The sequence below is a fragment of the Rhinoderma darwinii genome, chromosome 12, assembly GCF_050947455.1.
Source record: "Rhinoderma darwinii isolate aRhiDar2 chromosome 12, aRhiDar2.hap1, whole genome shotgun sequence".
Taxonomy (NCBI): Eukaryota; Metazoa; Chordata; class Amphibia; order Anura; family Rhinodermatidae; genus Rhinoderma; species Rhinoderma darwinii.
Genome location: NC_134698.1, coordinates 59,833,582 through 59,855,430, shown reverse-complemented (window position 1 = coordinate 59,855,430; position 21,849 = coordinate 59,833,582). Strand labels below are relative to the sequence as shown.

Sequence of the window (21,849 nt, the reverse complement as noted above, 5' to 3'; positions counted from 1 at the left end):
GGGGTTAAGGAATTTTGAGGCAGATTTTGACCTGCCTGCAAAATCTTGCTGCGCTTTCTCTGCCTCCCATTGATTGCAAAAAACAGCATGTTGCTTTTTTTTACCACGAGCAGCTAAAAACCGCCACCAGGAAAAAAAATGCTTCCGCCTCCCATTGAGATCAATGGGAGGGGGTTTTTTAATTATTTTTCTTGCCGCTGATTCCGACATAGTTTTTTGGAGCTAATATTGACGCGGAAACCAAGTGTGAACTGGGCCTTAGGGTTCACACTGTGTGTTTATACTGTGGGAGTTAATAATCAACAAAAAAAAAAAATGCATGCTAAAAAAAAAAAAGCACTGTGTGAATCCAGTTTATGAAATGTATTGGTGTTGCTTTATATTACTGGAAATCATTTTTGCACTGGTTACTCAGCTTTTTCAATCTACAGAGTATACCTCACCATACATATACATAGACTTCGCTGTTTTGAGTTGTCTAATGAATGTTATTTAATGAGACGTCTTGTGTCGTTTGTCACTTTCAGCCTGATTTAGTTCTTTCAGCTTCCAGAAACTGTGGATTCATTCAATACATTGCTAGCAACTGTGTAGCATTGGGTCCAGGATATGGCAGAGTAGCCTGTTACAGTCCAGGAGTTTTATTTGCTTTGCCATATTATCTCTACTTTAGTACTTTCCTTTAACTGATAAGATATTGGGAGAGTGTACAGTTTGTGTATGTGTATAGTCTTCATTTTGTATTATATCAGACAATGCAATTCATAGCTAATGTTACAATTTAATTTGATTTAGATGTTCTAGTACGATTACGGCCTCATGCGCTCGACCGTAGCCATGGAATTGTCCGGCCGCGGAGTGTCACCCGCGAGCCGTGCAGATGGCCACGTGCATTATTTTCTACGAGCCTGGACCGCAAAACACAGCCGTAATAAGACATGTCTGTTCTTTTTTGCGGTCCAGGCTCCTGGGCCATGCACGGACCGTGGAAACCACGGTCGTGTGTATGGGCCCATTGAAATGAATTGGGCCGCAATTCACCCGTGGATATTCGGGGGAATTGCGGCCTTAAAAGCACGTTTGTGTGCATGGGGCCTTACTCTGTAGAAAATTAACAATTATTTGTAAATAGAAATTGCCATTGGTGTAGATACCTTAGGCTACATTCATACATCAGTCGGCCGTTGTACGGGCGTTAATGACGGATGTCTTCCGCGTGCAGTCCGTTGTTTCACGGACCAAATCAATGAAAATGTTAAGACTGTTCCATCAAAAACAGACAGGAGTTGGACCTGTCCTATTTTTGACGGAACAGCCGCACGGTTCCGTTATAAGAACGGAAGTGTGCTTGGCACAATTGAAAAAACAGATGGCACCATGAAGAAAAAAACTGAAGTGGCATGAGGCCTTCGTGTCTATTCACACGTTGTTAGAATTGCATAAAAAAAGAATACGAAAAACTCTGCATTTTACCATAATTTGGTGCATTTGTTTCGTTGCAGTTTTTTTTACTGCATCTGCATCAGAAAAACGCATCAAATCGACGTAAAAATGTATGCGTTGTGAGATGCCATTTTTCCAATGAAGTTCGAACTGCACCTCAACGATAACATGTAAATCGACCTTTAGGAGAAGGTCTTGTAAACCCGTTCCCGTACTAAAATGTACATATGTATCTCAAAAAGATGGGATCGCGTGGGCTTAGCAGTTGTCTCCACACGATAATTAGCGAGACCGCCACTGTATTGCAGCTCGGTTGCAATTCTACTTCATTCCCTTAAATGGGTCTGAGCTGCAATACCAGACATCCTACACGGACAAACGCTTCATTGTGTCTGGTAAATGCGGAAGGATCCACTTGACATTGGTTTGCGTTGTTTTGGAAATATGACCCCCACTAACTAATGTAAAATTATATTCTGCCTTAGGGCGGATTCACACGAACGTGATTTTCGTCCGTGCAGCCCGCGAGGTTTTCACACGGGTCGCACGGACCTATACAAGTATATGGGGCAGTGCAGACAGTCCGTGAGTTTTGCGCAGCGTGAGTCCGCTGCGTAAAACTCACGACATGTTCTATATTTAGGGTTTTTTCGCGCATCACGCACCCATTGAAGTCAATAGGTGCGTGGAAATCACGAGCACCCCACGGAAGCCCTTCCGTGGGACGCGCGTTATTCGCGCAACAACAGTAAAAGAATGAATGTAAACCGAAAAGCACCACATTCTTTTCTGTTTAAAAACATCCAAACGGAGTGTCATAAAGATGGCGGCTGCGCAAAAAGCACGCAACCGCGCATCCACATGAACAGGACACACGGCGATGTCACGCTGCTGCCACGCGCGCAAAACGCTCACGTTCGTCTGAATCCGCCCTTAATGTCTGTACTAGTAAAGGTGGCAGATTGTGCTCTACAGCTGCTGTTTGGTAACATCTTGGCCTCTACAGTTTATTACATGTCCGTAAGCTTGTCCTGAATGTGTGTGTCGGAGGCAGCTATATACATCTATATGCAGTATATGATTTTGGTAACATAATTTAACAGACCGTTTTAATTTAATTCTTGGTAAATTCGAGGACTACCTGTGTGAATACTGAGCAACAAGACATTCATTTTAGCTGAAAGTGGTTTTAATTGATTTCTGTCATGTCCCTACATAATCCACTATTGTAAACATTCAGTTTGAAGACCGTGGAGTAGATTTATTGCTTTATTAGGTGTTGTAAGTAAAAAAAAAAAAAAAAGTGGCATCGGAGGATCTAGAAGACCATATCAGGTGGCTGGCTTCATATTGTATCTTTTCTGAGACGGTGAATGATGACACAGGTTATGTTCAGATGTGACTGATATACTGTAGATGCAAATACGATGCAAGTAAATGGGGTTTTACAAAACCCCATATACACATTGTAGGAAGAATTTGTGTGGATTTTAGGGCATGCTGCATATTTTTGATGCTACATTTCACCTGCTCTCATTGGTCGCTGCAGGGGTAATGAATGACCAAATTCTGAAAAGTCTGACCCACAGCAATCTCCTGATGTGAGACCATGAACCATGATGTCTTTGTATAGCACCAAAACCTGTCCCTAAGTTAATTTGCATACTGGTAATTGCTTGTGCATGAAGATGATGCCTGTGCTTTCTGAAATGTGAGCATGTAATCACAACACTTTTCTGTCATCAGTCCTGATTTTTGAAGCTGGAAATAGAATGAGCCCCAGAATGCACATGGTTTGTGTCAGGGGTGATTCTTGACTTTACGATGCCTGAAGTAAAACATGACCTGGTGCCACTGTAAATGGAAAACGTGTAGATATTCCATTTCAGCCTGAGCTATGATATATGACTTCTTCTTAAACAGTGGGGGGGCTGCATAGCAATCAAGGGGCTGTATAATGGCACAATCCACTTGTTGATTACTTCCATTGATTGGTGCTAATCCTCGTCTGGATACACAGCACATCAGACTTGAAATCCCCATCCGATTTTTCTACCTCATACATGAGATGTGTGAACATACCCAAGAATCTCACATACAGTTGTTGTTTTTTCTTTAGCCAAGCACAGCAGTGTATACAAAAGAGAAGAAACATATCCGTCTTTCCTTTATACCCTTCCTTCTTTTTGGATCCACCCCTGAGTTTGCTTATAAAAACGGTCTGATTTTAGCCTAAGGTTATGTTCCTGCTCATATTGCTGTGGAAACGCTTACTTTTTTCTGCTGCGGTTTTACCTGTGTATTTAGTGTATAACATTGGTTATAGCAAAGTATATGTGCACCTGCGGATTTCCAGCGGTTTCCACTGTATAAACGATGTGAAAACCGCAACAACATAAATCTGTTGTGGCATTTCTGCTCCCCATTGAAGTCTGTGGGCCAAACACGCAGAATCTCCGCACAGAACAACGCAGGATAAATTGACATGCCGCGGACTTGAAAAATGCACCTCAGAACACTTTCCGCACGACTTTTGTGTGTTTTTTTTCCGCAGCGTGAAAATAAGATTTTCTAAATCTCACTTACTTTGCATCGTTATTTTGCAAGTGTTCAGTAAGTTTGTTAAATATGTAAGAAATGCAAATCTTTCCATTATACATCTTTTAATTTTGTTTAGATTCTGGTTACTAAAGAAAAATACTACGGTGTGAAAGTGGCCTGAATATTGCAAATTGTCAACAATCTTAGACAACAATCTTTTACTCTCTAATCCCCCAACCTTTTTTGAAACTAATAGAAGATTTATGCAGCAGTTGAAGTTGGCTGCATCCATCTTGCTCAACATGTGCCTATTAAAAGTCTTGCTGACCCAGCAGATAACTACATACACTAGTAATGCATCTTCCAAAAATCAACATATCGTTACCCATCTTTAGACTGGGACACTTGTCCTTGTCAGTCTTTAAAAGACACGTAGTAAATGAATCATTGTCCATTGAACTGGCAATAAAGCGCATCACTTATCACCAACCTGAACAATGTCCCTGTTTATATCATTAAAGGTTCTGCAAACTTTTTCAACACTTTGTTTCATTAAAAAAAAATAATAATATGATATATTAAACAACTTTGTAATTGATTTTTTTTTAAAATATTTTTTCGTTTTTGAGATACAGTCTCTACGTATCCTGGATTAACTGCTTTGGTGACAGCGGGAGACACGCGGGATCCACCTGTTATCAAGCACTCTACGTTCTTTTTAAAATAAAATAAAAAAGCATGTGTGAATATCCCCATTGAATTGCAACAGTCTTTGTGCTGTCCAATGTTAAAATGAACAGCGCACTGACGAGAAAAAAAATAAGCAATAAGGCCTTGTTTACACCATACAAATTTGCGTTACGTTTTGCATGTATTTTTTTTTAAGCCAATGCCAAGAACGGAACCGAAACAGAAGAAATATATAAAGGGAGGCCCTACAGGTCTCTCCTGGATCCAATTCTGGTTTTCACGTTAAAGAAAATGCATACAGAATCTGCCGCAGATCTGCTCTGTGTGAACAAGTCTTTAAACTTGAGAGGTATATGGCGCCACATATATTTAGACCCATTCATTTTTATGGTCCCATGCACAAGACCGGGATTTTTTGCTTTTAGTGGGAAACCGTCACACATTCTCGTGTTCCACATTTTAATTATGCATGTATCTCAGATTCTGATTTCGGTTTTATCTATTCAATTGAAAGGGGATAAATCTTCAAGCTGTCCGCATAGAATTCATGGATACGGCATGCCGCAGATTTTCTATTTTCACTATGCCTTCACATGGACAATACGAATCCACAATCTGTTCATAATTTGTTATAATAAGTATTGCATCTGTATTTGCATCCCTGTTTTTAGCATTTTCTAATTTAAAACCTAAAGTGTATTTATGTATAACTAGTAATAATGAATAAGGTGTTTATTTTTATAAAAGTAAGGGCCTGTTTACATAACCATTGCCCTTCCGTTGAGGGGCTCTGTTGGAGGTTTCCGTCGGGTTAACCCCTCAATGGAAAGGCAAACTGAAACCTAAGCTTCCGTTTCCCTCTCCATTGATATCAATGGTGACGGAGACCTAGCTAATGGTTTCCGTCTGTCACCGTTGCTCTTGAAAGAACCAAAAGCACAGACGACTGCGCTATTGATTACGTCAAAACGACGAAACCCTGTCACAACGGTGACCGGGATGATGGGGTTATATAACAGGGCTGATGGCTGCTCTATACAGGGATGATAGGGGGATATTATACAGGGACCCCCATGATCCCTGTATATTTCCCAATCAAGCCTGTATATAACACCTGTCATTTGTGTATATACCATTGGGGTGTGGACTGTCTGCTCGCTGTGCCGCGCGAGCATTGAGGGTAAACAAAAAGTAAATAGGACGTATTGAATACTCCGTTGACCAATAGGATGCCTGAAATGCCAGTATATAACAGAAATCCACTGCAGACGGGTGCGAGCCGGTGACGTCATCAGGCCTGCTGCGCTGAGCCGTGAGGGGCTAACGTTACACTGTGAACTGAGGGCTCCCTGTTGTCCTATAGCATTCAACTGTATCTGCGTCCTGAGGACTTATCTGCGCTGAAATTTGACATTTGTTTTTGTTTTTTTTATGATTTCATTGCCCAGCCCTACCCCATGCCCACTATTTGCAATGGGCAGATGAACAGGACATACAGAAAGAGCTGTATACATATACATGCTGTTAGAGAATTGTTATTTGTAATGTTAAAACCTCAGATGGAGTCATCAATGATGTAAACCGGCCGTGCATTACATAGTCCTGTACATTTTATTTAGTATGTGTTATTGTGCAATAAGTGATTAACTCCTTAACCCCTTAAGGATGCAGCCTAGTTTTGGCCTTCATGCTCAGAGATAATTTTTTAAATCTGACGTATTTCACTGTATGTGGAAATAACTTCGGAATGCTTAAACCTATCAAAGCGATTCTGAGAATGTTTTCTGGTGAGATATTGGACTTTATGTTAGTGGTAAAATTTGTTCAATATATTTCGTGTTTATTTGCGATAAATAGCAAAATTTAGAGAAAATGTGAATATTTTTTTAGAATTTTTCTGAATTTAAATGAATCTGCTTGTAGGACAGAGGGTTATACCACCCAAAATAGTTACTAGTTCACATTTCCTATATGTTGGCATAATTTTTTGAACATTCTTTTTTTTTTCTAGGACGTTATAAGGCTTAGAACATAAGCAGCCATTTCCATATTGAATAAAATTTCAAAAGCCTCTTTTTTTGTTTTACGTTACCAGTTCAGTTCTGAAGTGGCTTTGAGGGGCCTATATACTAGAAACCCCCATAAAACACCCCATTTTAGAAACGACCCTCAATGTATACAAAACAGCATTTTAGAAAGTTTAGCCTTTAGGTGTTTCACAGGAATTTAAAGCAAAGTAGAGGTGAAATGTACACATTTCATTTTTTTTGTCAGAAAATCCTTTTTATTAATTTTTTTTTTCTGTAAAACAGAAGGTTTTACCAGAGAAACGCAACTCATATGTCCACACACTTACTAAAAAACGTCTGAAAACACAGAGCTGTTTTCAAAGGAAAAATGTACGTTTTTTGTTTTTTTTTATAAAACGTGGACGTTTTCAATTTTTAACAAGGGATAAAGGACAGAAAGGACCCCAACATTTGAAAAGCAGTTTCTCCCAATTTAAGGCAATACCTCATATGTGGTAATAAACTGCTGTTTGGACACATGGCAGGGTTTAGAAGGGAAGGAGCACCATTTAGATTTTGGAGCTCAAATTTAGCTGGAATGGTTTTCGGGTACCATGTCGCATTTGCAGAACTCCTGAGGGGCCAAAAAAGTAGAGATCCCCAAAAGTAACTCCATTTTGGAAAACTACAAAATGGAATCTAGGGGTATAGTGAGCATTTGGACTCCACAGGTCTTTTGCAGAATTTATTGGTATTAGTTTGTGAAAATTAATATCAACATTTTTTTCCCACTAAAATATTGAACTGTTTTTTTCATTTTCACAAGCGATAAAGGAGAAAAAATACACCCCAACTTTTGTGACGCAACCTCTCCCGAGTATGGCAACACCCTATATGTGGTCATAAACTGCTGTTTGGCCACACAGCAGGGCTCAGAAAGGCAAGAGCGCTATTTGGCATGCAGATTTTGCTGGTTTGGATTTTGGGGGTGCCATGTCGCGTTTGCAAAACCCCTGAGGTACCGGTGTACAGTGGAAGCCCCCAAAATGTGACTCCATTTTAGAAACTACACCCCTTAAGGCATTTATCATTTTCCTGGACATATGACAGGTCAGAAGCGAAGAGCACCATGCGCATTTGAGGCCTATTTTGGTGTTTTTCACAGCATTGGCCCCTAATTGCAAGGCTCTGAGGTCAAATAGTAAAACAAACCCCCAAGTAGTGACTCACATTTTGGAAACTATACCCCTTAGGTAATTTTAAGGGGTGTAGTGAGCATTTTGACCAAGTGTTTTTTTCATTATAAATGAATGCGCAGCGGATGGTACAAAGTGAAAATTTCCATTTTCCACTGATATGCCAATTAGCGCACAATATGTTGTGCGCAGTTTGTGCCACTGAAGACAAATATCTCAAACTATTACGTATGTTCTCCCAGGTATGGCGATGCCATATATGTGGACGTAAACTGCTGTTAGGGCACGATGTAGGGTTCAGAAGGGAGGGAGCGCTATTTGGCTTTTTGAGTGCGGATTTTTCTTGGGAATAGTTCTGTTTGGTACTTTATTGGCATTTCAGTTTATGATGTGGGGGGCATATGTAAGCTGTGCAGAGAACTTTAGGACATAATGAGAGGGTATAATAATGCGTTTAAAAAAATCCACAGATGTGTGGCCAGTGTCGCACTGATAAATGGTGGCCCAATCTTATCCGCTTTTGGACACTGCACATTTTGTGTTGACATATTCTGAGAACCGGAACTTTTTTATTTTTCACTCAAAAAAGCTGTGTAAGGGTAAGGCCACACAGTGCATCCTTGATGTGGTTTTGTTGCGGTTTTATTGCGTTTGTAAACCGCATGCGGTCAACTGCATGCCTTTTTTGTCTCTGTAAGCCTGGGTTCACACGAGCATGTTACGTTCGTAATGGACGGAACGTATTTCGGCCGAAAGTCCCGGACCGAACACACTGCAGGGAGCCGGGCTCATAGGCATCAGAGTTATGTACGATGCTAGGAGTCCCTACGTCTCCGTGGAACTACTATCCCGTACTGAAAACATGATTATAGTACGGGACAGTTGTCCTGCAGCGAGGCAGGGACTCCTAGCCTCGTACATAACTATGATGCTAGGAGCCCGGCTCCCTGCAGTGTGTTCGGTCCAGGACTTGCGGCCGAAATACGTTCCGTCCATTACGGACGTAACATGCTCGTGTGAACCCAGCTTAATGCTGCAGTTCTGTTGCGTTTTTATAAAGGAAATAGTTTATGGACATAGTTTTCACTCGTGTTGAAGTTTGTTAGGTGCTTCTTGTATATGGTTCATTACAATGCATTGCAGAACTGTTAGCAAAAACACAAGCAGTTCAGCAACAACTTTGGCAGCGCGGTCATTAACGGCATGCGGTTGGACATTATGAAAAGGCGATCAACCGCACAAAAAATACATTGTAATATAATAGCAGCAGTCCATAACAAAAATGTCACCATTGACTTCTATTGAGAAATTGCGTTCAGAAACGCAACGTGGCCGCACCGTGTGGCCTTACCCTATGGGCTGTTTTTTTTGCGTGACGGGTTGTAATTTTTATTGATACTATTTTGGGGTACATGCGACTTTTTGATCACTTTTTTTTCGGGGTTCACCATGCAGGAAAAAAGAAAATTTAAGTTAGTTTTAAATTTTGAGTAGTTACGGACGTAGTGATACCAAATATGTGTACTACTTTTGACGTTTTCATTTTTTTCCTTATAATAAAATACTTTTTATAGGGGAAAAAAGGCAGTGTTTTTGTTGTTTTTTTTTCCTTTTGAAACGTTTATTTTTATACTTTTGTACAATACTTTTTTTAAATAATTTTTTGGTCTTTTTTTTGTCCCACTAGGGGACTTGAAGGCCTGCAGTTCTGATCTTTGTTCTGATAGATTGCGCTACCCACATAGCACATGTAATGCATTAGAGCTGTCCGTTCTACACAGACAGCAAGCCTATTAGGCTCCGCCTCTGGGCGGGGCCTAATGGGCTTCTGTACGTGGCAGACCAGGAGGCAATTGTTAGGCTTCCGGTTGCTATAGCAACCATCAACACACCTGCGACCACATCTCAGCAATGCCGTTCAGGTACAAGCCACTAAGATGCCACGATCGCTTTTGATCACGGCAGCTAAGGGGTTGATGGCAAGGATCAGAGCTAGCTTAATTCCCTGCCATTACAGCAGGGTGTCTGCTGTAACATGCGGCTGATGGTGCAGGCTCAGCTTCTGAGCCTGCGCCATCTTCTTTTATGCCACCGAAAGCCTTTTAAGCCCTACCTCCAGGAGGGGCCTTGAAGGCTTTCGTACTTGGCATACAGGAGGCCATTGTTAGGCCTCTGGTTGCCAAAGCAGCCATCGGTAACCCCACGACCGCATTGCGGGGTGCCGATCTGCTAGTAACCACATAGCTGCAGCGTTCGCTTTTTAGCGCTGCATCTAAGCGGTTAATTGCCGGATTGGAGGCTAGCGGCGGTCCTGGCCTTGCAGCAGGGTGTCAGCTGTAATCTACATCTGACAACCGCTGGTCAAGGCGCGGGCCCAGCTTCTGAGCCTGCACCTTAACTACAACGTACGGTTACGTTGTATTGCAATACTACGTCTGTCGCTAAGGACTTAATTAACCCATAATACAATGCAGCGTTCATCTAAGGGCTCATGCACATTGGCACTTTGCCTGTATAGCAGTACTATGTGCACTGCCGTAAAGGCTCCACCGAACTATGTGTGTACAGAGATAATCTTTCCTAGAAGCAATACTTCTACATTCATATGCTGTCCGATGGAGCATGCCACCATTTTTTTCTGTCCGTTTTGTATGGAATCCGACAGAAAAAATCCAGAAGCATATGGAGGTAAAGCAAGGGGGCTCATGCACCTTCATGGCAGCCCTTTTACTAGTAGCCTTGTGATTGAACGTTATAACTGCTTTATATGGCCTTTTACATATAGGAAGGTACACTTTGCTTTTCCTTTCTGTGGGACTGCATCAACTTTATCAAACTAGAAGATTTTCGAGGGTATTCGTTGCTTAGCAGCGAGAGCAGTGTCTAATACTGGTCATCTCAAGGTTGAGTGTCGAGATAATTCACTACAGTGTAGAAACATCTGAATAGGAAATACTCTTGAAAATAGGAAATCTATGCCTGCTATGAGCAGGAGTAGATTTGTGCCATTTCCCCCTATTCTTCATAATAAATCTGACCTAAACTACTTATCCTTTGGGGATGAGGCTAACTTGTCCCTTTCCATATTTTCCCGCTACACTGCTGCAAGTCAACCCTGTAGCATATACTTCTACCTCGAGGGCTTGTTTACACGAACGTGTATTATGTCCGTGCAACGCGCGTGATTTTCACGCGTGTTGTACGGACCTATGTTAGTCTATGGGGCATTGCAGACAGTCCGTGAGTTTTGCGCAGCGTGAGTCCGCTGCGAAAAACTCACGACATGTCCTATATTTGTGCGTTGTTCGCGCATCACGCACCCATTGAAGTCAATGGGTGCGTGAAAACCACGCATGTCACACGGAAGCAGTTCCGTGGGACAAGCGTGATTCGCGCAACAGCACTGAAAAGGATGAATGAAAACAGAAAAGCACCACGTTCTTTTCTGTTTACAAACATTCAAATGGAGTGTCATAATGATGGCGGCTGCGGGAAAATCACGCAGCCGCGCATCATATGGTGATGACACACGGAGCTGTTAAGTGCCTTTTGCGCATGCAAAACGCCACGTTTTTTTGCGTGCGCAAAACACACGCTCATGCAAACGAGGCCTAAGGTTAATTATTTATTCCCCTCCCAGAATAGGTCTACTTTCCACTTTTTATAGTTTGTATAATGCTCTCCCACAAGGTGTTACAGAGGCTCTGTCACCACATTATAAGTGCCCTATCTTCTACATAAGGAGATGGGCGCTATAATGTAGGTGACAGCAGTGTTTTTTATTTAGAAAAACAATCTATTTTGACCACTTTATGAGCAATTTTTAGCTTTATGCTAATTCGTTTCTTAATGCCCAAGTGGGCGTGTTTTGCTTTTTGACCAAGTGGGCGTTGTTCAGAGGAGTGTATGACGCTGACCAATCAGCGCCATGCACTTCTCTCCATTCATTTGCACAACAGATAGCGATATAGCTATATCGCTATATGCAGCCACATAAACACACTATAACGTGTTCTACTGATGAGTGGCAACAGTGTTGTCAGACTATCAGCAAGCAAAGCTGGCAGGTTTCCTTAGCCGAGACCTCATTCAAGATCCTACATAGAACTTACTTGGTTCCTACTCGCTTGCACTCTACATACCCTGAGGCTTTCCCTTGTTGCTTCAGAGGATGCACTGCTGAAGGGACCATGTACCATATATGGTGGTCGTGCCCGTCGGTAGCAACCCTTTGGGCCTTTAATATGTACAGTACATTAATCTCTATTTGCCAGCTTACGGTCCCTACGTGGTTGTCCATTTGCCTACTGGGAGATAAACCACTTAGGATGCCGTTTGCTAAATTTAAACTCGCCCAATTTTATATTTTTAGCCACCCTGATTTACATTGCCTCTAGGGGGCACACTCCTACCTTAGATTTCAGTGTGGTAGTTGAACGAATTAATTGCATCGCTGTTTATGAAAAGTTAGATGCTATTAGAAATTATTAATTTGAATATTATCATAGGGTTTGGGACCCATGGTTATCCTCCTCTCATGCATCTGATTTTCAATATTGTAGAACATTGTAAGGTTTACTCTCTATGAATACCCATTTTATGGAATGGTTTCATCATCATTCTCTGGCGGATTTGCATACTACTTTTCATTCATATATATGATGCTTTGTGACTTTTCCTATTGTATCTGTTAATGGCTCTTGTTATAAGGGTATGTTCACACGGCCGATTTTTGTCCGTTTTTCGGGCCCTAAACGGCCGAAAAATCGGAAGCAGAACGCCTCCAAACATCATCTGCCCATTGGTTTCATTGGCGTTCTGTTCCGACTGAGCGTTTTTGCGGCGTTTTTTTACGCGTAAAAAAACAGCCGCGAAAAAGAAGTGCAGGCCTCTTCTTGGCACGTTTTTTGAGCCGTTTTTCATTGACTCTATCGACTAAAGCTCCAAAAACGGCCGTGAAAAACGCTGCGAAAATCGCGAGTGGCTTCAAAAACATCTGAAAATCAGGAGCTGGTTTCCCTTGAAACCCGCTCCGTATTGACAGGTTTTTGAGTTTGCGTGTGAACATACCGTAATTGTCCAATAGTACCATAATGCATATTTTACATTTTTGTTTCCCATTCCCTTCCCGCTCCCTTTTACCCCTTTAGGCTGGATTCACACGACCATGTTACGTCCGTAATGGACGGAACGTATTTCGGCCGGAAGTCCCGGACCGAACACAGTGCAGGGAGCCGGGCTCCTAGCATCATAGTTATGTACGATGCTAGGAGTCCCTGCCTCGCTGCAGGACAACTGTCCCGTACTGAAAACATGGAGGGACTCCTAGCATCGTACATAACTATGGAGCCCGGCTCCCTGCAGTGTGTTCGGTCCGGGACTTCCGGCCGAAATATGTTCCGTCCATTACGGACGTAACATGGTCGTGTGAATCCAGCCTTACTCCATCTCCCCCTGCATGTGGTTTGATGTGCAATGGTATATCCTGTTTTTTTTTATTTGATATAATTCTAATAAATACCTTCTTGAAACTAAAATGCTGAAACTACAACCTCTCCTGCAAGTAATAAGCTCCCCACACCACTTTATTGACGGAAAAATAAAAAAAGTTATGGCTCTTGGAAAGCAGGGAGGGAAAAAGAAAAAGCAAAAAATGTATCTGTCCGGAAAGGGTTAATTAATTTCTAATAAAGAACATTTATGACCACATGTAGAGTATAGCCATACTCGTGGGAAACTGCTTTACACATGTTGGGTGGCTTTATCCTTTATGAAAAAATTCAACATTTTAGTGGAAATAATGTTGATATTCAGTTTCGTGGCCTAAGTCTTATTCTGCAAAAGACCTGGGGGCCTAAATGCTCACTATACCCCTAGATAGATTTCTTAAGTGGTGTAGTTTCCCAAATGAGGTCACTTTTGGGTGGTTTCCACTGTTTCGGTCTCTCGGGGCTTTGCAAATGTGACACGACACCCGAAGACCATTTCAGCTAAATTTGAGCACCAAAAGCCAAATCCTGCTCCTTCCCTTCTGAGGCTGGGTTCACACGACCTATTTTCAGACGTAATGGAGGCGTTTTAAGCCTCGAATTATGTCTGAAAAAACGGCTCCAATACGTCGGCAAACATCTGCCCATTACTTTCAATGGGCTTTACGATGTACTGTGCCGACGACCTGTTATTTTACGCGTTGCTGTCAAAAGACTGCTCGTAAAATTACAGCCTCGTCAAAAGAAGTGCAGGACACTTCTTGGGAAGTGTTTGGAGCCGTTTTCTCATAGACTCCAATGAAAACAGCTCCAAAAAACGTAGCGAAAACGCCGCGAAAAACGCGAGTTGCTCAAAAAAACGTCTGAAAATCAGGGGCTGTTTTCCCTTGAAAACAGCTCCGTATTTTGAGACGTTTTTGACTCAACGTGTGCACATACCCTAAACCCTGCTGTGGGTCCAAATAGCAGTTTATTACCACATATGGGATATTGCCGTAATTGGGGGATTGCTTTGCAAATGTTGGGTTGTTTTTTCCTCCTAGTAAAAATTTACGCGTAGAAAAACGCTCCGTCGGAACAGAACGCAGTTTTTCCATTGAAATCAATGGGCAGATGTTTGGAGGTGTTCTGCTTCCGATTTTTCGGGCGTTTACGGCCCGAAAATAGGACGTGTGAACATGTTGTGCTTTTTTCGAAGACATTCATTTGTCTTTTTTGACACAAAAGTATTTAACATAGTATATTGTTTCTGGCTAACACGGTACTACACTATTTTTTACTGTACTTGGCAAAAAAAATTAAATTTGTAAATTTCACCTCCACATTGCTTTCATTCCTGTGAAACGCCTAAAGGATTAAAACACTTTCTGAATGCTGCTTTGAATACTTTCAGGGGTGCAGTTTTCAAAATGGGGTGATTTATGGGGACTTTCTAATATATATAGGGTCCTCAAAGCCACTGCAGAACTGAACTAGTCCCTGAAAAAATAACCTTTTGAAATTTTCTTGAAAATGTGAGAAATTGCTGCGAAAGTTCTAAGCCTTGTAACGTTGTAGAAAAATAAAAGGACGTTCAAAAAACTATGCAAACATAAAGTAGACATATGGGATATGTGAAATAGTAACTATTTTGTGTGGGATTACTATCTGTTTTACAAGCAGATACATTTAAATTTTCCCAGAATCACTTGGATAGGTAAAAGCATTCTGAAGTTATTAGCACATAAAGTGACACTTCAGATTTGAAAAAATCGGCTTTGTCTTCAAGGCCAAAACAGGCTCAGTCCTGAAGGCGTTTAGGGCTCGTTTACACGAGCGTGTTATACGTCCGTGCAGCGCGCGTGATTTTCACGCTCGTCGCACAGACCTATAATACTCTATGGGGCCATGCAGACAGGTGCGTGATTTTCACGCAGCGTGAATCCGCTGCGAAAAAACTCAAGACCTGTTCTATATTTGTGCGCTGTTCGCGCATCACGCACCCATTGAAGTCAATGGGTGCATGAAAACCACTCATGGCACACGGAAGCACTTCCACGTGACGTGCGTGATTCGCGCAACAGCAATAAAAAAGGATGAATGAAAACAAAAAAGCACCACGTGCTTTTCTGTTTACAAACATCCAAACTGAGTGTCATAATGATGGCGGCTGTGCGAAAATCACGCAGCCGAGCATCATATGGTGATGACACACGGAGCTGTTAAGTGCATTTTGCGCACGCAAAACGCCACGTTTTTTGCGTGCGCAAAATGCACACGCTCGTGTAAACCAGGCCTAAGACTGACGTTTGAAATCCCAGTCTTAATCTCCCCCATGAGTTCAGACCTTCACCAATTTTAAAAATTATGGAGCAGCAAAATCCATTCCAGGAAATCTGACACAAGATTGTTAACCTAATGCCATTCAAATCAGTGGTGCGTAAAATGGCGTCATATTTTGAGAAAACTAAACTTCTGACCGGTGCCTTAGTGATTCAGTGTCTGTTCAGGGCCCCGTTCCGACGGAACGTCAGAACGGGGCCCCAACGCAGATGTGAACGAGGCCTAACTGTTTCATAATTTATCTACTTTTCTGTTCTAATATCCCTAATACAGGTTACTGTGTGGTTGGTAAAAAATGAGTTAAATAGATTAGGATCCTGAGGATTAATAATCTAGAACCATTAATAATGCACAGCTATTGAGCCATGGATAGCTGCCATTATATCTATCTAGTGGCTGACTCCCACCTCAGCTGACTGTAATGAGATCGCTGCCAGCAGTGCGTGGGGTGTTTTGAGATGACAGTGAAACTGTGGGGAGTAGAAAACCGTTCAACAGTCTTCATTTATATGACATTGGTCAGAAGAAAGATGTACACCACATTGTACTATTCTATGCAATCGATGCAGAAACCTATGGTGCACTAGTTCATTTCTATGTGTCTGTATGGATATAGATAGAGATATATACAAAATCCAGCATCATCGGCAGCGTGTGGGTGCAAGCTCTGAGGGACGGACCAAATACACAGAAATCGGAAAAATGAGCAGCAACTCCAAAGATTCAGGTGAAAAAAAATAAATGGGTACTTTATTGCCCGTGCAACGTTTCAGGCTCTAGTGGACGGAGCTTTCTCAAGCGTGAAAGGCTCTAGTGGACGGAGCTGAAACGTTGCACGGGCAATAAGGTACCCATTTTTTTTAACCTGAATCTTTGGAGTTGCTGCTCGTTTTTCCGATTTTCTATGGACATAGATAGATCTATCTATATAAATATATACATATCTATGTCCGAATCCTTATCAGTACTACAGTAACCGCCTACTTGTAGAGTAAACGTAGGTTATTGTGAATATTCTAATGAAAAGTCTCTAAATATATATTTTGTATTGTGTGGTGCCAAGCATATTAATTTCACTGGTAAAAAAAAAACTGTAAATATTTGTATAACTTTAGGAGCAATTCGAGGCAATCAAGTGCTTGCTCTGGTTGGCTGTCCAGTAGCTCCTCTTTACAGTTCATTACACTGCTACATGTACCATTTTGGACTTTACGTACATGTACTATACTGTACTACATGTAGTGCCCGGATGAGCTGCTTCCCCCAGAAGCTTTTTCCGGAAGACGACAATTTGGGAGACCTCTTGGAGTCTCTCTGAAAGTTTTTTTTAACTGATCTACTATTTTAATATGGAAAAGTTAGTTTAGTACAATAAACCGTTTATTTTAAGAAGGTAGAGTTGTTAAGATATTACACTATCGGAGGTCGGTGTTTTCCTTTTTCTCTGTTTGGATTTTGGAGATATAGACTCTAGTAGTCATCTCTAGTAGAATCAGAGACGTAGTAGTAAGGATGTGTTCACATGTTGTGGTGAAAATGCAATTTAAAAAAAAAAAAAAATTGCAGCCAAACAACGCATTTTGTGAACCCACGACGACGTGCGAACCCAGCCTTAAAGTAATTCTCTATGTACAACGTGTTCCTAAAATGTAATCTATAATATATCTATATACCTTTTAATATCCTTGTATCATTGCTGGACTTTGGGGATGGTCGTGAGTTGGACCTACTTCTAAGATTTAGCAAAGCTCAGGTAGTTATTTTCAAAAGCCTGCTTGACCGGTATTATTTGTATATTTATAATGTAATTTTACAGTTTACATATAGAGGTCTGTGTCTTCTCTGCATGTCTTTACATACAGATCACTGATAACCATGATCTAATGAGCTGTTACCATTAGATCACTGTTATCAGTGATCTGTATATGGGGAAGCAGGGAACACAGATCTAGTTTTACCTGCTAACCTGTGCCACCACAGGAAAAATTAAATACATTAAAGGGGTTTTCCAATCTTGGATAATTATGGCATATCCATATCTATTTACTGCCATTTTATGTCTGTGGAAATGATTAGTGTAGTGTTCTGTAAAATTAAAGGGGTTGACTCATAAACAAACCCTTCCCATATGCTCTATTAGGGCATATGGACGTCAAAGATGGGAGCCCCTGCTAGGGACTCCCCCACTATGAGCCACAGCGCAGGGCTTCTTTTGCAGATCTGACTTGTCCACGTATTACCTTTTGAGGGAAATGCATGTCCAGCTGGAGCTTCCCTGCCTATAGCAGCTGATTGCGAGGGGTTCTAAGATCGAGACACGCAGTGTAAAAAGGTTATATTCATATGACAACCCCTGTAAGGGTATGTGCACACGCTAGCTGGCTTTTACGACTGAAATGACAGACTGTTTTCAGGAGAAAACAGCTGCCTCGTTTCAGCCGTAAAAGCTGCTCCTCGTATTATGCGGAGGCAGGCGTCTTTGACGCCTGTAATCTTGAGCTGCTCTTCATTGAGTTCAATGAAGAACGGCTCAAATTACGTTGCAAAGAAGTGTCCTGCACTTCTTTGCCGAGGCAGTTAATTTACGCGTCGTCGTTTGACAGCTGTCAAAGGACGACGCATAAATGACAGGTCGTCGGCACAGTACGTCGGCAAACCCATTCAAATGAATGGGCAGATGTTTGCCGACGTATTGTAGCCCTATTTTCAGACGTAAAACGAGGCATAATACGCCTCGTTTACGTCTGAAAATAGGTCGTGTGAACCCAGCCTTAGGCCTCCTTGACAGACTGAAAATTTCTTGCATTTACTGCATCAAGAACACTGGCATTTTTCAAATGTAACATTAATTTATTTATTTTTATGCCATTTTTCATTTAGTGGCATTTTCTTACATGCTTTTTTTATGACATTTTTAAAAGTCCTATAGAGAAACCTATGGGGAAAACGCCACACAGCATGCTGCATTTGTAAAACCAAAAAGCGCCACTGACCACAAAATCGCCTCAAAAACACCACAAGCCAAAATACGGTTGTATGTAATGCATTTGATATTTTACCATAGAATTTAATGTAATATCTGGTCGCATAAAAAATGTCACGAAAAACTCTTCTCATATAAATATAGTTATCGAGTGAATTAGTCTATATGAGATAAGACTGTGTTCACACCAGCATCTGGCTTCCGTTCACGGGTTCCGTTGGCGGAACCCATGAACGGAAACCATAGCTTCCGTTTGCGTCACCATTAATTTCAATGCTTTCGTTGCAATTGGTTTCCGTTCCGTAAGGTTTCAGGGTTTTTCGCGTAAACAATAGCGCAGTTGACAGAATGGAATTGCAGAAATGTTGTGATTAAATGTTTTGTTACCGGATACAGTATTTACTCTGATTTACAATGCGGGATTTGTGTGGATCCATTGTTTTCCAGCACAGTTGGTTGCTACTGTTTTTTAATTATGTGAAGGTATAGAAATTTCCTGATTCTCCTTTTTAATTTTTTTAAATTATATTATTAGGCTTAAAGGGTTTATCCGGGGACCAAAAATTGCTTTGCATTCATATTTTTATGTAAAAAGTCATTTACTAATGTACTTTAATTAAAAATTCGGTACTTAATGGTGTTGTTGAAACCCGGTGAATTGTTCCCGGAAGTCCTGGAGCTTTTCTAATATTTATGACGCGCTTGAGGGCTTGCTTCCTGTGCTGTTCATGTCGGCGTGTTATCAATGGCTCGTGTGAGCACTTCAGCTGCTTCGTTCTAGCGATTGGTGGGGGTCTCCGTGCTCGGACCCCCACCAATCCAAACTTCTGACATGTCACTATGGCATGTCAGAAGTTTGTCAAACGTTTAGCTACACTTTAACCGTGTGAAGGGTCCATAGAAAAATAAACTGTCCATAGTGTCTTTCTCTTTTTCTCTCTCGCTCTCTTTTTCTCTCTCGCTCTCTTTTTCTCTCTCGCTCTCTTTTTCTCTCTCGCTCTCTTTTTCTCTCTCGCTCTCTTTTTCTCTCTCGCGCTCTCTCTCTCTCGCGCTCGCTCTCTCTCTCTCTCTCGCGCTCTCTCTCTCGCGCTCTCTCTCGCGCGCTCTTTCTCGCGCGCGCTCTCTCTCGCGCGCTCTCTCTCGCGCTCTCTCTCTCTCGCGCTCTCTCTCTCTCGCGCTCTCTCTCTCTCGCGCTCTCTCTCTCGCGCTCTCTCTCTCGCGCTCTCTCTCTCTCGCGCTCTCTCTCTCTCTCGCGCTCTCTCTCTCTCTCGCGCTCTCTCTCTCTCTCGCGCGCTCTCTCTCTCTCGCGCTCTCTCTCTCTCTCGCGCTCTCTCTCTCTCTCGCTCGCTCGCTCTTTCTTTTTTTTCTCTTTTTTTTTTCTCTCTTTTCTTTCTCTCTTTCTCTATCGGTGTATGGACTCGATAGAAAGTCTATGAGCCCGTACTCCAATACATCAGCTTTCCGGAAAAAGCCAAAGAGACACGAAGCGGCTGAGCGCTCACACGAGTACTGTATTTTTAGACTGTGCTGTTCAATACCGGAAAGCCCATAACACAAGTGTGAACAGAGCCCAACCAGTAAAAGTGAAATAGCGCCCATTTACATTCTGCTTGCAAGATGAGGTCATCAAAAGAAATGTTTAAATGGGTTTAATAGTTTAGGTAACCCTTTTACATATTGCTAGTGACAAGCTTATTGTCGTAGTGGCCCCTTGTAGGACAGCCAGTGGTAAGCTATAATTACAAAGGGGGATATGTAATCAGAAAATGAAGCAATTAAACAAAGCCCTTTGTCCTTATAGGGTATTTTTCAAGTGGCTGTCCTAGATTTACATTTGAGAAAAGAAGGTCCCCTTCTCCCTGCCCCAGAGACCATGCCACCAGTTTCCATGAGCTGTGTCTGTCTGGTATTGCAGCCTTTTTTTTTTTTTTTTTCTGTCTCCGATTAAGGACAACCTTTTATCATAAGTATCCATAGTAGGGGCACTGTTTCTATATTAAAGGTGTTATCTGGGAGTTTTAACATTTTGCAGGATGGCAGGGGAGGTTATAACATAATAAACTACACGTCATTTTCAGCGCGGACTCCCCTGTTCGCTGCTGTTTCGGTCCCACTGCTGCAGCAGCACGTGACCAATGAACGGCACGTGACCGCAACTGGAGCTTCAGAGTACAGAGCAACGGTGAATGGGGGCGTTAGTGCTGGAGGGAGGGGTGACTACCGGTTAGTTTATTATTTTATATCCTCCCCTTCCATACTGCAAAATGTAAAAAGCCCCGAATAACCCCTTTAAAGGGGATATGTGGGGGCCAAAAATTATTAGCATGTGAGTACACTCGCTATTTAGGGTTGCTCGATGCATCAAAATATCGATACTATTTCGATGCTGTGCACCCTCAAATGGATAATGTATTTCGATACTAAGCTGTGCAGTCGCACATGAATGTGGTCACTGGCATGATGTGATGCGGCTGGCGCAGCGCCAATGAGCGGCGGCACCGGCCCTGAAGGCAGAGAACATGGAGGGCGCCTGCCATGTTGAATCTCTTCAGTGCCGGCCGCTTCACATCATTCTGATGGTGCGGGTAACAACAAGTGTGCACACGCGCGATCGGGAGCAGGGCAATGGTTGTATTACACAGCTGCAGCCCTGCTCTAACGGCGGACTTTAGACAAACCTCTGATCTCCGCCCCTATTCCCTTGAATGCCGCAATCAAAGCATTCACAAGGAAAATGAGCAGGGGGACCCCCATTTGATCCCGTCACAGGGTATCCCTGTGACGCGATCGAGGGTCATACAATATATGGGCAGACAGCCCAGGGCTGTCTGACCATATTTCCTGTTGTTCGGGCATACTAACAACTAATGTACCGGTATATAGATATATGCCGGTACGGTAAATAAATTTAAAATAAAATGTAAATAAGAATTTTAAAAAATACACAAATGCCCTTTTTTTGGCCTAAGGCCCCATGCACACGAATGTATTTTTGCGGCCGCAATTCACCCGCAAATCTGCAGGTGAATTGCAGCATCATTCATTTCAATGGAACCATGCACACGACCGTGGTTTCCACGGTCCGTGCATGGCCCAGGAGCCCGGACCGCAAATAGAACGGTCATGTCTTTTTATGGCTGTGTTTTTCGGACCAGGCTCATAGAAATGAATGCACA

The 21,849-nt window shown here is 42.1% G+C and overlaps 1 protein-coding gene across 1 annotated transcript in view; it reads left to right on the top strand.

The window, feature by feature from the left end:
* The window catches only part of DPF3 (double PHD fingers 3), a 257,140-nt gene that overhangs the window by 16,801 nt on the left and 218,490 nt on the right, over positions 1-21,849 (top strand).